The following is a 13,160-nucleotide window of genomic DNA, read 5'->3' as shown; positions in this document are numbered from 1 at the left end:
TTGTTAAAAGCAAATAGTTGTGTATCAACACTTCCAGTTTGATGCAATCAGTATATTTTACTACTAATGTAAATAGTGCATAAAATTAATTATAAAAAATATTCTTGCAGAACAAATTTTGCATTTCATTCATTTTTGCCTCTTTTTATTTATTTTTTTTCCTAATTTTAAAATTCCCATTCCACTAAAAAAAAAGTCTGTATGTTAAGTTCAACGAACTTGGTGATGCTTTTGAAGTAATGAACATTTGGCCATGTGAACACAGAGCAAAGGAGTGTTATCCAAAGGGTACCACCTTTTGGGTACCACACACCACTGAAAAATTACCCCAGAGATAAGGTAATTCATTCCCTTACACCCATCTCCCTTCAAGGCTCAGTAAAAGCAGTTACACATCAATATGAGTGAAGCAAAGAATGCAATTTTATTTACATAACATGATCTTATTCAGGATTTTGGTGATGAACAACTGTCAGACCACTGAATGCAGACAGAAGAACGACTGACTCATGATTTCAGGATTCATTCTTATTTGATACCTTATACTGATACCCTTTTGGCAAAGAGAAGTCCTTCATGCAGAGATAAGCTTGAGAGGAATTAACATCTTGTTGCAGCAAAGCAGGGGGTTTAGGTGTCCCTCACTCTGGGTACGGAATAGAGATGATGGGCAGGGCTGTGCTGGAGGAACCGCAGCCCCAGTTCAGCCCACCCTGGCTGACAGGACTGAGGGGTAGCTCAAGGCACAGAGTGTTGGGGTTGCATCCTTATCTGATAGCCAACACACCAGTAATGGTTTGGTTCCTGACAAAAGCACCTCTGTCCTTGGTACGATAAAACACTATTGGCTTCCTTCTAGGCATGAAGTGCCGTAGAGCAGGAATGTGTCTGAAATGCTGGGAACTGAACCTGAGTGATAGCAAGGCCCGAAGAAGCACTATAAGTTCTTGGCTTGAAATGTCATTTGAACAACCAGCCTTGTGCTGTATTCTCTGGGCTTTGCATATAGTCTCAAGCTGCAGCAGAGAGAACATTTCAGTTTCCAAGAGTCAAATCTTGGAGAACCATGTGAAGGTCTTCTGTGGATTCAAGGGCTGACAGGTAAAGAGAAAAGAATTTGTTTATCTAAGCCACTGCCTCAGCATTCAGGACAGTCTGAAAACTAAAATAATTTCTCAGTTCCATGTACAAATTGACATCAAGATTTCTGAACTAGGCATGTCAGAGCAAACCTAAACAATTATTCTGGTTTCCTGGCCCTCTATTCTCTTTCCATCCAGTCTTGTAAAAAATTAGCACCAGTCTTTTCGCTATGCTCTGAGCATTGATGTCACATGGACATGGTGTCATGCACTCTGCAGCCATAGCAGAACAGACTTGATAGACATCAATATACAGAAGATATGCAAGATATACAGAAGATGCACATTCTACTCTCCCAAAGTAACCCATTCATTTGAATTTCACTTAAGACTGCTATTGGATCACACAGTCTTCTCATCATACAGGGTTTTTTTATATATTTCACTTGCGTTTATATTCACTTGCCATGCAGAAATGGGAAGAAAAGGGATGATTTGTTTTGTTTCTCCTAGCATCTGAATAAATGCTCTAGCTTGGTTTCAAAAGAACAATATACCTCACAACAGCATGCAAACAGAATAAATGCTAAGAAGTAATGCCAATTTCTACTATCCTTTTTTTCTCTTTTTGACATATGCCTCACTGGTATATCTACTGTCTTCTCTGAATTGCAGTGGAAATTAACTTGGCTTATATATTTTGGGAACCACTGGACAATCATCACTGGGGTCTCAGAAGCACTGTTCCTGATGTGCAGTAGCAAATATGTACAAACAATTGCTAAAGGATTGTAACTGGTTAATTTGGGTGGGTATTTTTCACACAAGACCTCATACTGCTCTTCAACCTGCTGAAATATGAAGTGCCAACTGGCAAAACACTGTAAAACTCTGCTGCTAATATGAGACATATTAAGCCAAAAACACAAGCTAGTCCTAGAAAGGAAAATAAGGCAAATAGAAGGCAAATATCCATTTCAGAATAAAAGAATATGATCAAATTAGCAAAGCATTGGTAAGACTCTAGGCAAAAATGTGAAAAATAAAACTAAAATGTCCAATGCAAAAAACAAGAAAAGAAAAATCCTGATTCCATGTTTTTGAAAGTTTAGTTGTAATCTCTTAATGTAAGCCCATACAATGAAATATGTGATTTTCTCAAGGCATTTGTTACATCTTAATTCTATGTGGTTGTCATATGCAGCAGCATTTAGGAAACTTCACTACTAGAACTCAGCGGGATGCATTTTGCCCTTATGTAGACATTTTCTGATACTCTGATGAATATATTTTGAAAATAAAATTCCAAACTCTTGGAGGGTAGCTGAGTAAATTGGTATTCATTTCAGAACGTTAAAAAATTGTTATCTTCATATTTTTTCCCTTCTGTCACATAAGCATACTTACCTTATTAAATAAAAAGTACCTTCAAATGAAAAAGGAGATTTTTAATTTCAAAATGTTGAAACAGGTTGTTTCAATTATTTTGGTTCCATTTGTTCCTAATTTTTTGGGAGACAGGAAATTAGCCAAAAATCAATCTTTTACTGCTTAGAGTTTTGGTTGCAATGAATTTTCATTTTATGATGAAGATATATTTCATAAAAACCCTCTCAGACAGGTTATAAGAGAAGAAGAAATGGAAAAAAAAAGATCATTTTGCCGAGCATTGCACATTGAACAATGACTGTTCTGCCACCTTGAATGCTTTCTTTTTGCAAAGTCCAATACCCTATAAATCAACACTGCATTGTCCATGGAGGTGTTCTTTGCTTCAACACCTTGATTTTGTATTAGTATTTAAAGAGAAAACCGTTTCTGGCAGAGCTGTTCTTTCTTAGTTGGCCCTTCTGTCAGCCATATGCACATTCAGAGAAGGCTTTTTTCTGTCATGCCTTTTTTTTTGTTCTGCAGTCAAAATTGCAAAGAAGTGGACATTGCTATTTTCCCCAGACCTGTTCCTGCAGGATGCTTCAAAAATGATTCGAGGGGTGTCCTCAGGCTGCTGAGAGCAGCAAGCTCTCCCAGAAGTGCTGTGCTCTGAAGAAGCTTGCTCTCTTCTCCACAGCTCCCAGTGCATGAGGTGTGTCACTGAACACCACTTTTGACTGAACAAATATTATTTTATCTCCTTCCCTGTTCTACTGTTTGCAGCTGCTACTTACACATCCACAACTACTAGTAGATGTCCATCTATTCAGAGGACAGAAGATGGTTCTTCTACACCTGGACTAGATAGAACTGATATTCAGCATCAGATGGGATTCATCTGCCAGTGACAGAGGCTGAGCACAAACATGAGTAGTAGACCTAAACACTGGTTTTGTGTCTTTCCAATACCTTCAGTGTCTGATTCAGGCTCTCTTTCCCACTGATGACTGGTTCTCTTCTCTAAGCACTTCTAGGTCTGTAGTAATCACTGAAGATATGACCAAAATTTATGGGCAGCCAAAGAATTCTCTGGGCCTGATCAGCTAAACATCTCCTGGATCCATTAGATCTCAGATCATAGTAATATATATATGTATATACAGGAGTTATTTAAAATAGACCAAACCAATGGGGCTTGTACAAAAATAGCAGTATAAATAAATAAATATGCACACATTTCAATCTTGATTTTTCCAGAACAACACTCTTGGAGTGCTTTGCATTTCAAATAGGACCTGACTATATGGAAAGTACAATGTACAGTAGAATTAACTTTTTTTTTTTCAGCCATTTTTTGCTGTTCTAGACACAGGTCATGACCTCTCACCTCCTGTTTATTTCTTCCCATGTTGACCTTTCACTGAAGCACAGGGCTAATTTTTTGCTCCAGTGACCAAGAATAGGAATTTGTCACTTTATTCAAAATGGAATGAATACAGGTATGTCTGGCATTCTCAGCTGAGCTTAACCCTCTGCATGCTGAAAACAGTCACATAGCCAAGTGATCTCTATTAGGAAATATCTTTTCTGAAGTTGTGCTATTTTTTGTAACAAAAGAGTTTTGCTTCTTTTGTCTGAAAAAGGGTTTTTCTTTTTCTTTGCACAGTCGGGTACAGTTTTCTTTGTTGCAAAATACAATGAACTAAACAGAAGAAAATGACAGGTTAGAGGTCCATAGAAATTTGCAATGGTTCTGAGGGAGAACTTTCATTAGTGTTAGGAAATAACCTCCATCTTAATTGTCTGCTGTACAAACAAAGTTTTATGTGTTATCTTTGACTGCGAAAGAAATAACTAATTTCTCCAGTAAGATGCCAGTAATGAATTCTTATGGACTAATCTTAATAAGTATGTGCAAAGTAATCTATGCTTCTCATGTTGAGTTATAAAATAGAATTCTTTTCCTTATGCAAAGACTTCCACTGGTACTTATCCACCTATTCAAATCTCCTGTGCAGTAGGGTTCTTTTCTCCATCTGTAAGTTCTCTAAAGGGAAAAGACGTCAGTGTATCCATGTAGGATTTGAAGTTAACATTTAAATCCTGTGCTATAATTACAAAGGATAAGGCTGCCACCAAAAAACCAAAACTCACCAAAACCCATGAAACAAATAAACAAACAAACCACAAAAAAAAACCACAAAAAAAACCAACCAAACAAACAAAAAAACCCACAAAACAAAACAAAACAAAAAAAACCCAAACAAAACAAAACAAGGGGAATTCAAGCATTACCTGTCAAGATGAAAAAAGCTGTGGGCAGTGGACTTTCAAAATGTGATTTCCTACAAACATATCCTTAGTATTTCTATGGTCTCACTGAAGTTACTATTGTCTCCTTTTTCCTCTTTGTGGCTGTATTAACATATTTTCAATTCTTTATGTCATTCCCCAATGTTTTGTCCTAAGTACACACTAGCATTATTGCCTTCCCAGGTCCTGTCATTACATGTGTAAATGCCCAAGGTCTGCATGTGACCTTCTGGCCAGCCAGTGTGTGTGAGCTGGCTACCCAAGAGAACAACACTGCTGAGCTCATGGCACTGCCCTGCCTCCAGTGGAATCACTTGTTGGGACATTTATCTCACAAAGTTTTTCAAGTACTAACATGGCTGAAGACTTTACCACATTGATTTAATTTACTGAAATTAAGTTCAAAGTGACAAGAGATGGGGAGAACAAGAGACATGAATGGCATTCTCCTGTAGGCTTCCTAAGCCTCGGGAAACCAAATCAAAAAAGCCTTGGTGGCATTGGAACCTGTTAAAGGTCACAGGCTAAACCAGTCCTGTGCTTTGATCCAGGATTTCCCAAACATGCTTGCAGTGAGGTGAGTGGCTCTCTTCTCAGAACATGAAGCAAGCATCATTTGACACAATTTGTGTAGAAATTTTGTCCATCTCAGTTAAAATCAGCAAAATACTATGAAAATATAAATTTGCATATTTTTAATAAACCTGAAATTCCCTCTAAAATCTCCAAGTCTTCTGTATCTTCCAACAGCATCACAACTATGTGCAGAAAAGGACCAGAATGGCAAATTATATGGTCTGCAATGTGGACTGGGATATTTTCCTCAGAAGAGAGCACTTTTAGTGCTAGAAATGAGAGCCAAATTTTCTATGTTGTTTTTAGAACGAAAATTTCAGGCCCTGGGGGAGGTTCTGCACATACTTTCACTGAATGGGGAGTATCCTTAAACCTCTTTCCGCAGTGCTGCGCTCTGAGCTGCCAGCCTTGGCACAGTTTGATTCCCCAACAGCCCCCCTGGAGGAAGGATGTTCTGAGCTGCTCCTGGTTGGGTCCATTCCTGGCTGGGTGTATGCTGAGGAGGCAGCAGGCAGATCGTGGGACTCAGAAGCATTGCAGTTTGTTCATTTTCCAGCTCAAACTTCTAAAAGTGACAGCAGACTCTCAATTCTGAGACCAAAGACATACAGGTGTGGGTGAAGTGGAGTGTAGTTCGTATGTAATGGCAATCATGGTAACTGTAATAACATCTGTAATAATACAGAGAGGCACAACCTATTTTTGCCTTTCAGTTACCTGAAAAGTCCCTACTTTACACTTTCCAAGGTAGAAAACTAGATCCTCCACTTGGTTAAATGTGATTTCCAGATTCACCTGAAGAATGCCAAAATAAAATATTCATATGCCAAAAGAGAAGGACAAGAATGATCCTAAAATCAAGATGAAAAAGTTTCAACTTTTCTCCAGCACATACAGCCTCCTGACAAGCAAAAATAAATATTTGGCACAATAATGGCATGAAAACATTTAGGTACAGCTGAACCTATTTAGCTCAGTAGTTACTGGTGGTTAATACATCTCCACCTTTGAAAATTCTTCCTGCTTATCCTATGTAGGGTATTTTAGTCACAGATAGGAGTATATTTTTCTTCTTTTAGACATAAAATATGTCATTCACTGTTTTCAGTCTTCACCTCTCAAAATGCAGAATATGATGCCAAAGGAGTGGGATCCAGTGAAGAATATATGTTTCTGGACCAGTATACACACAATAGGCTACAGCATTAATACTGGGGCTGCAATTCATCCAATTTGTTGACAATTCAAGGACTCAGCTTCCACAAGCTAGTGGAAATTATATTCACTGTGCCAGACCACCTGTTTTATCTCTTCTTCATCATCTCTGTATTTATTTTTTAAAATAAATTATTCCTTTCTATTAGAATATGTATGTATATAAGTTATCGTTTCTCACTGGCCTACACTTGGAGCTCCCTACTGGTAAAATGAGATCAGCAGCAGCAGCCTGGTCTGACTGGGGGCTTTGGCTCCTTTTCCTTGGCTGTAAGCCTTTGTGCAGGTGTCAAATAAGGGAGGCACCAGCACCAAAACCACCCCTTCTAGTCCTGGCATGGCATTTGCATACTAACTGCTTTCACAGTAACCACTTAAATCTGATATACTGAATGCTGAGGGGGAATAAAAATCAGAACCTAAAGAGAACAGAACACTATCCCTAAACAGCCCAATACCACATTTTTCATGCTTTACAGTGTTTTACATGAGAGTTGTTTCTCTGGGAGCATGCACATGCTCTGATTTTGATCTTTTGAAATTTCTGCATCCCTTAGGTTGTATCCTTTCACTCCAGAATAACTCTTGTTGTGATAGATGAGCTGGAACAAGTGTGGGCTTCCTCACAGCCACTTCCTGTCAAAGTGCCCTGTGCTAAGCAGCAAGCTGTGCAGTCAAATGGAAGGAAGCACAAAAGTCCACTTTTCCCTTATATCTTCCCCATGGCAACCTGACCAAGAACAGTGACCCCCAGCAGCACAGCTGAGGCCTGAAACTGTGCTGAATTACTCAGAAAAAGAATCTCCTGACCCCAGCCAGCAGAACCCAATGAAAATATGTGACCTCTAACTGCAGAACCCCTTGTCCGACATTACGTTTGTACTGTACACAGCCAACACAGGTCAGATGCTTTCAGGAAGCTGACTTAATGATTCTCAAATCTAATTTAAAGTGAACCATTGAACCTAGAACTATTCAGGTTCTGCAATTAGAGAGTTTTACATTAAGCAGGCTAAAACCCCATAAAAATATCACACCTCCTTGAATTAGGTATTGAAATCAAATATTTTTTTTCTCAGGGCTGACCTTTGTTAGCTACATGTAAACTGAACTGATGATGAGTCATTGAGCTAGCAAATTAGTACTCATAGTTGTTGACAGGGTCAGCAAGAAATCTACCACATTTTTAAGCAAAAATAAAATCTTCATGTAGTTATTGTCATATGTACTTCTTGTCCTTAATGACATTCAGAAACCATTGGCAACAAGAAGAGGAAAAACAGGAGATTTTGGGGTTTTCACACTCTCTACCAAGTGTAATCAGAAATTTAACACCATAAGCTATGGTTAAAGAGCTATAACGGTATCTATTTGTTGTGCTTTCTGCCACATAAATAATAGAATTGACCTCAACAGTGGGTAGAAAAAGGACCAAACTCTCTAACCCTCTACCTTGGTTAATATTGTTTCAATAGCACTACAGCCTATTTTATAATGCTTCTGCACAAACAACTCTTTGGCTTGTGACAGCAAGATACACCAATAATTCATTGCAAGAACATTTGTTCTGTGATTAACTCTTAGAGCTGTATGAGTAATTTGGAGCACAGCTAAACACGGTCCTGAACTCATTTTTTTGAGTGAAAACACCTTACAATTAACAACTTTAAGGAATTTATGTGAACAGCATTTTAATGACAGAATGAATCTCAAAGGCAGACTTGACTTAACCTGTACCCTTTCAGTCTGTAGGGTGCTCCTGGGGTACCATCCATTGGATCACAGCTGATCTACACAACGAACACATTGCTGTGGCCACTGTGGCAATTCAGAAGAGCTACATGACTGAAATTGGGTTTGGCCATCCCAGTTTCATACTTTTTTGTCTGCATATCCACATTCAGTTCCAGTGTGCAAAGTAGAAAACACAGAGTGCTAAGGAAATATTTAAGATGAGACACCAAGAGCCTAACAGAAATATTTTGTGCTACAAATACTCTGAATTTTTAAGGCAGCTTCTCTTTTGCCTGTCTAGTTTCACCTTCTCTCTTCTGTTAAAGGCCTTTTGGCATTTGTGCTGGTCCTCTGAATCTAACTATTTTGCCTCTCTTCCAGTATGTTACCCAACTCTGTTGTTCCTTCCAGTATTTGGCATTTGCTTTGGAATTATGTTTGTCCATCTGTTATTTGTCCTTTTGATGATGTGTTCTGCTGATTCCCATTTGTTCCTCTCAGCTTCCTCAACAATTTGGGCTTCTGAAGTGTTGTGGCATCAGTCAGTTTTATCTTGGCCCAGGACGGTGTTTGTACAGAACAAGAGAAAGAGCAAAAACTGGCCTAGACTGATGTTTCTGTTTCTTTAGGAATTCACAGGCACAACTTTTTGCAGTGGTCATTCCCACTAGCTGATTTCATTGGTTCAAGGAACATGTAGTGAAAGGGGCTTTATCCTCTTTTGGTTTCTGTTTTACTCCTTCCATCTTTCTGGATGTTTGTAACCAGTGTAAAACCATAAAAAAGGCTAAAATGTCAGTAGATACTCTTCCAGCCTTGACTGAGCTTACACTTTTGTCTTGTATATTCTTTGCCCTTTGGGAACACATCCACCTCCTTTATTAAATAATCACAAAACTTACTGGCCTCCTATGGTCTAAGAACCAAAACTGCATCTATTCTTGTTTTGTTTTTTTTTCCCAGTTACATCTTTTTTATCCCTTAAAATAAACCACAATCACATTACCCTCTGCATGCAGTTGCTGGATAAGACCTTTACTTATCATGACCTAATTTTTCAGACTTAGACCATTTTGTAGACAGAGTTCCAAATATGTCAGCTCAGAAGTTGCCTGTGCACAACAATGTGGGATGACTAAAGAGATGCTCAGCTATTGATCAGTTATGTGGATATTATTTTCTCCCCCACCATGGCTCTGAAAGCTCATTTTAAGTCACACTATCATCAGATTTATGCATTATACCGGACTCGCAGAATTTTGCTCAGAAGTCACATACTAGGTAGAACCAGGTCTCTTTTTATACATTTGTTTTGGATTTAGACTCATCCAGTAAAGTAGTCTTACTAGAAAACCAAGATTTTCCCAAAAATAAAACAACATCCTGGAAAAACCTGAATTTTTCAAAGTGAGGATTTATTTTGTATCTATGACCCTTAGAGATATCTGAGAGGTATGAATGAATGAATGAAGGATGCTTACACCAGTTTATTTTCAGCATTTAAAGGAGGCATTAGTTAATCTGTTTGCTTAGGTGCACTGAAAGCCATGTGAATTTTGCCAATAACAATAAGATACAGGCATTCAACAGCACTCATCAAAGTAGGCCTGTCTTTGAAAGGAAGGAACTTCCTTTTCTTGCTTCTCCTTTCCTTCCCACCACCAACCAAAATACTCCCAAACCGACAGGTTTCCTTGCATAAATACTGGGTATTAAGAATAATTTATGAAATGTTTATGATGTGGGTAGGATGCTGGTTTTGATCAAATCACAAATCAGGAAGCCCCATTTAATAAGGAAACCTTGAGAAAGCACCCATGGTACATACAAGCTCACTGGGGTTTGTAGGTAAGAGCTTTGCCCAAGCAAACTGCTTAGAATATGGAAGCCCCTCCTGCTCCTGGGCATCCAAACCAACCCTGGGTAACACAGAACAAATAAACCAATATTGCTACAGGGGAACAATCCCAGCGTCTTTGAACTCCTTTGGAAAAATTGACAATCAACTGGATCTGATCCAAGTGAGCCAGTCTGTGCTTGGACTCTAGCAAAGGCAAGCAGAGAACTCGTGGAGTGCTTTGGGGCCATCTTGCTGGCCAAGTGGGCCAGAAAATGGAGTAGTGTTACATTAACATCAGCATTATTATATAACAGGCATGACAGAAAAGGAGTCAAAAACTACTACTAGTACTGCAGATCATCACCTTCTGATTGAAATCACTAATTAATTGTTGCCCTTTGATATTTTGATTTTAGTCTAAAACCAGAAAATATGTGCTCACAAAACACACTTGGACAACCAAGACATGGACAAACGTTAAGTGCTAGGTAACACATTTACATTTGCGAGAAAAAGGTGTGAATAGTGCAATAATGACAAATGCAAGCAGTTAATTACAGTTGCAGTGCTGATCATAGAAGGTCTTTGGAAACAAAATTCATGTAGCAACTTTCAAAGGAAAGGCCGAAAAAGGTGTGAATAGTGCAATAATGACAAATGCAAGCAGTTAATTACAGTTGCAATGCTGATCATAGAAAGTCTTTTGGAAACAAAATTCTTGTAGCAACTTTCAAAGGAAAGGCCAGGTATAACTGAACACGTGACCATTCAGTCTAACATGGTCAGCAGTCATTAAAGTGCATCTTTTTCTTATTCTTGTACTACACCAGTCCAGAAGTTGCCATCACAGTGTGAGATGTCAGCTTATTAAAGTACTAATCAGCTGATACATGCAAATATCATTATTACACACACTGTAACATACATGGAGAGCCACATTGTCTCTTTAGATGCTAGTCCCATGAGATATACAAATGTTATAATTTTTTCTCTGCATGAGGCTGCTTACCTAATATCATCACGTTACGTGATTTTACACTTTTAAAATAATTAAAACGTTCCCATTTCAGCCATGTCACATTTAAACAGCAGCAGCTATGGGAGGATTACAGTCACAGCCTCCCATATTGCATGCAGGCTAAATTCAAAGGCTTGCTGCCTGTGAGCTAGTTAGAAGCATTGAAGAAGTGAAATTTAACTTTGCTGGTTGGTAAAGGAGAAAATACAGGAATCTCCACAGACTACTAGCCCTGTACAGTACACATTGTTAGTCAAAAGAGAGAATGGCAATTCTGCATATAAACAAGAGCACATTGCTCTCTTCTTATTCCTGAGAGCTACAATTAAAGGATGCAAGTCATAAAACAGTGTATTATATGATGCATTGTTTTTAATCTTGCTGCCTTGTTGCATATAAGAGGTTCATATAATTCTTCAGACAGGAAAAGGCTTGTTCTGTAAAAATACAGAGCCCTGCATCTGAAATATAAGTTCACACACAAGCAATGTATGTATCGCCAAACCAGCAAACTAACTCACTTACTTAATACACTAAACTTCAGCTTCTTTCTATATTATGTGAAATGGCTTGAAACAGGAGGCAGCTGCCAGGAAACATCACTGCTTCTTTACTCAAGAGAGACAAGGGAAGGAAGAATGAAGAAAAAAAATTCCCTCGATGGATGCCACAATAGCATGTCTTTCATTATCGCCCTGTGTCAAGGCACTGTGTAATGTTCATTGTGCATGCATAGTAAATTACTATTTACCTGCCAGTGCCTTTGATAAGTCAGTCTTTTCTCCCTCTTTTCGTCCACACAGCATGGAACAGTGAAACCTCTTTGCCTATAATTCTTATTAAGGTGATACCTTTTCTGAATAAGAAAGTACACACTTCCAAAGGAGGCATTCTCTTGGGTTTTTAAGGGCCATTGTTTTTATTGTTTTCCTTTTATTTCTCCCACCCTGCTGTGTTTTAATGCTATAGTGACTTCTGTGTATACAACTCTCATATTGAAATGTCTGCCGCAGATATATGCAATATTAAAGAGTGCTTATGAATTTTTGACATCTAATTAGTCGCTACCCAGTTAACATGTCAAGACTCAGAGGGATTAGGGAGTCAGCCCTTTCTGAATAAGTTAAAGCTATGCCCTGTCCTTTTCATGTATTATTCTTTAATGTAGGTGGTGATTATTTTGCTGTGATTAATTGATGAAGCTCATTGGTCTGGCAAGTGTTACAGAATTCACCATTCCTCACTTTTATTTCTCTCTGTAGGGCTTTCCCGCTTATTTGAAAGGAATTGGTTCTATTCGGTCTGTGAAGCTTCATTGTCTTTTCTCAATACACGCACATTGGTTTCTCTTAAGATTTTATCTATTTAATTTTATATCTTTCCTACTATAAAGGAAGCAGATAATTAATAATGCTTGTTTTATTTTAAGTCACATGTTTCAAACAGGGTTTCTCTAATGTGTTGTTTATTTTTATTTTTGATTTATACTTTTAGACAAAATTACTGACATGTATTTTGAAGTATAAAAATAGATTTTTTTTCCTAATTTCCCCCACATTCAGCAAGGCTTGGTGAATTTTGAGATTTTCTGGTCCCTGATTAGAAGCAATATGTCACTCATGCAAGTTTGTTTGGTTTTTTTTTTTTTTAGGATTTTGAGTGGGTTTTTTTCTTGGAGATGATATAATATTCTCTGTTGTCAGTTATGGTGAATTATATCAATTTTAGCATCCAAATGGAAGCCTTAATTATACAATCTCTGTTTTCCATGTGCACGCCTTTCACAAAAGGAACAAAAAAAAGGGAAAAAATGGAATGTTGAGGCAAATCTTTAAACACCTGTAGAAATCTAAGTGATGCATATTTAAAACAATGTGATCACTCATAAATTCAGCTGTGTGTCAAGGTTCCTGCTGACCTGTGGTGCACTCCAAAGGAATGTTCCGTTGATTATATACAGCTGCGGATGCTCAGAAAGAAACAGCACATATGTGTGCTTCATGGTCTGATA

This window comes from Passer montanus, unplaced genomic scaffold, assembly GCF_014805655.1.
Source record: "Passer montanus isolate IOZ18808 unplaced genomic scaffold, ASM1480565v1 scaffold27, whole genome shotgun sequence".
Classification (NCBI taxonomy): domain Eukaryota; kingdom Metazoa; phylum Chordata; class Aves; order Passeriformes; family Passeridae; genus Passer; species Passer montanus.
Note: the sequence above shows the minus strand (reverse complement) of the source record.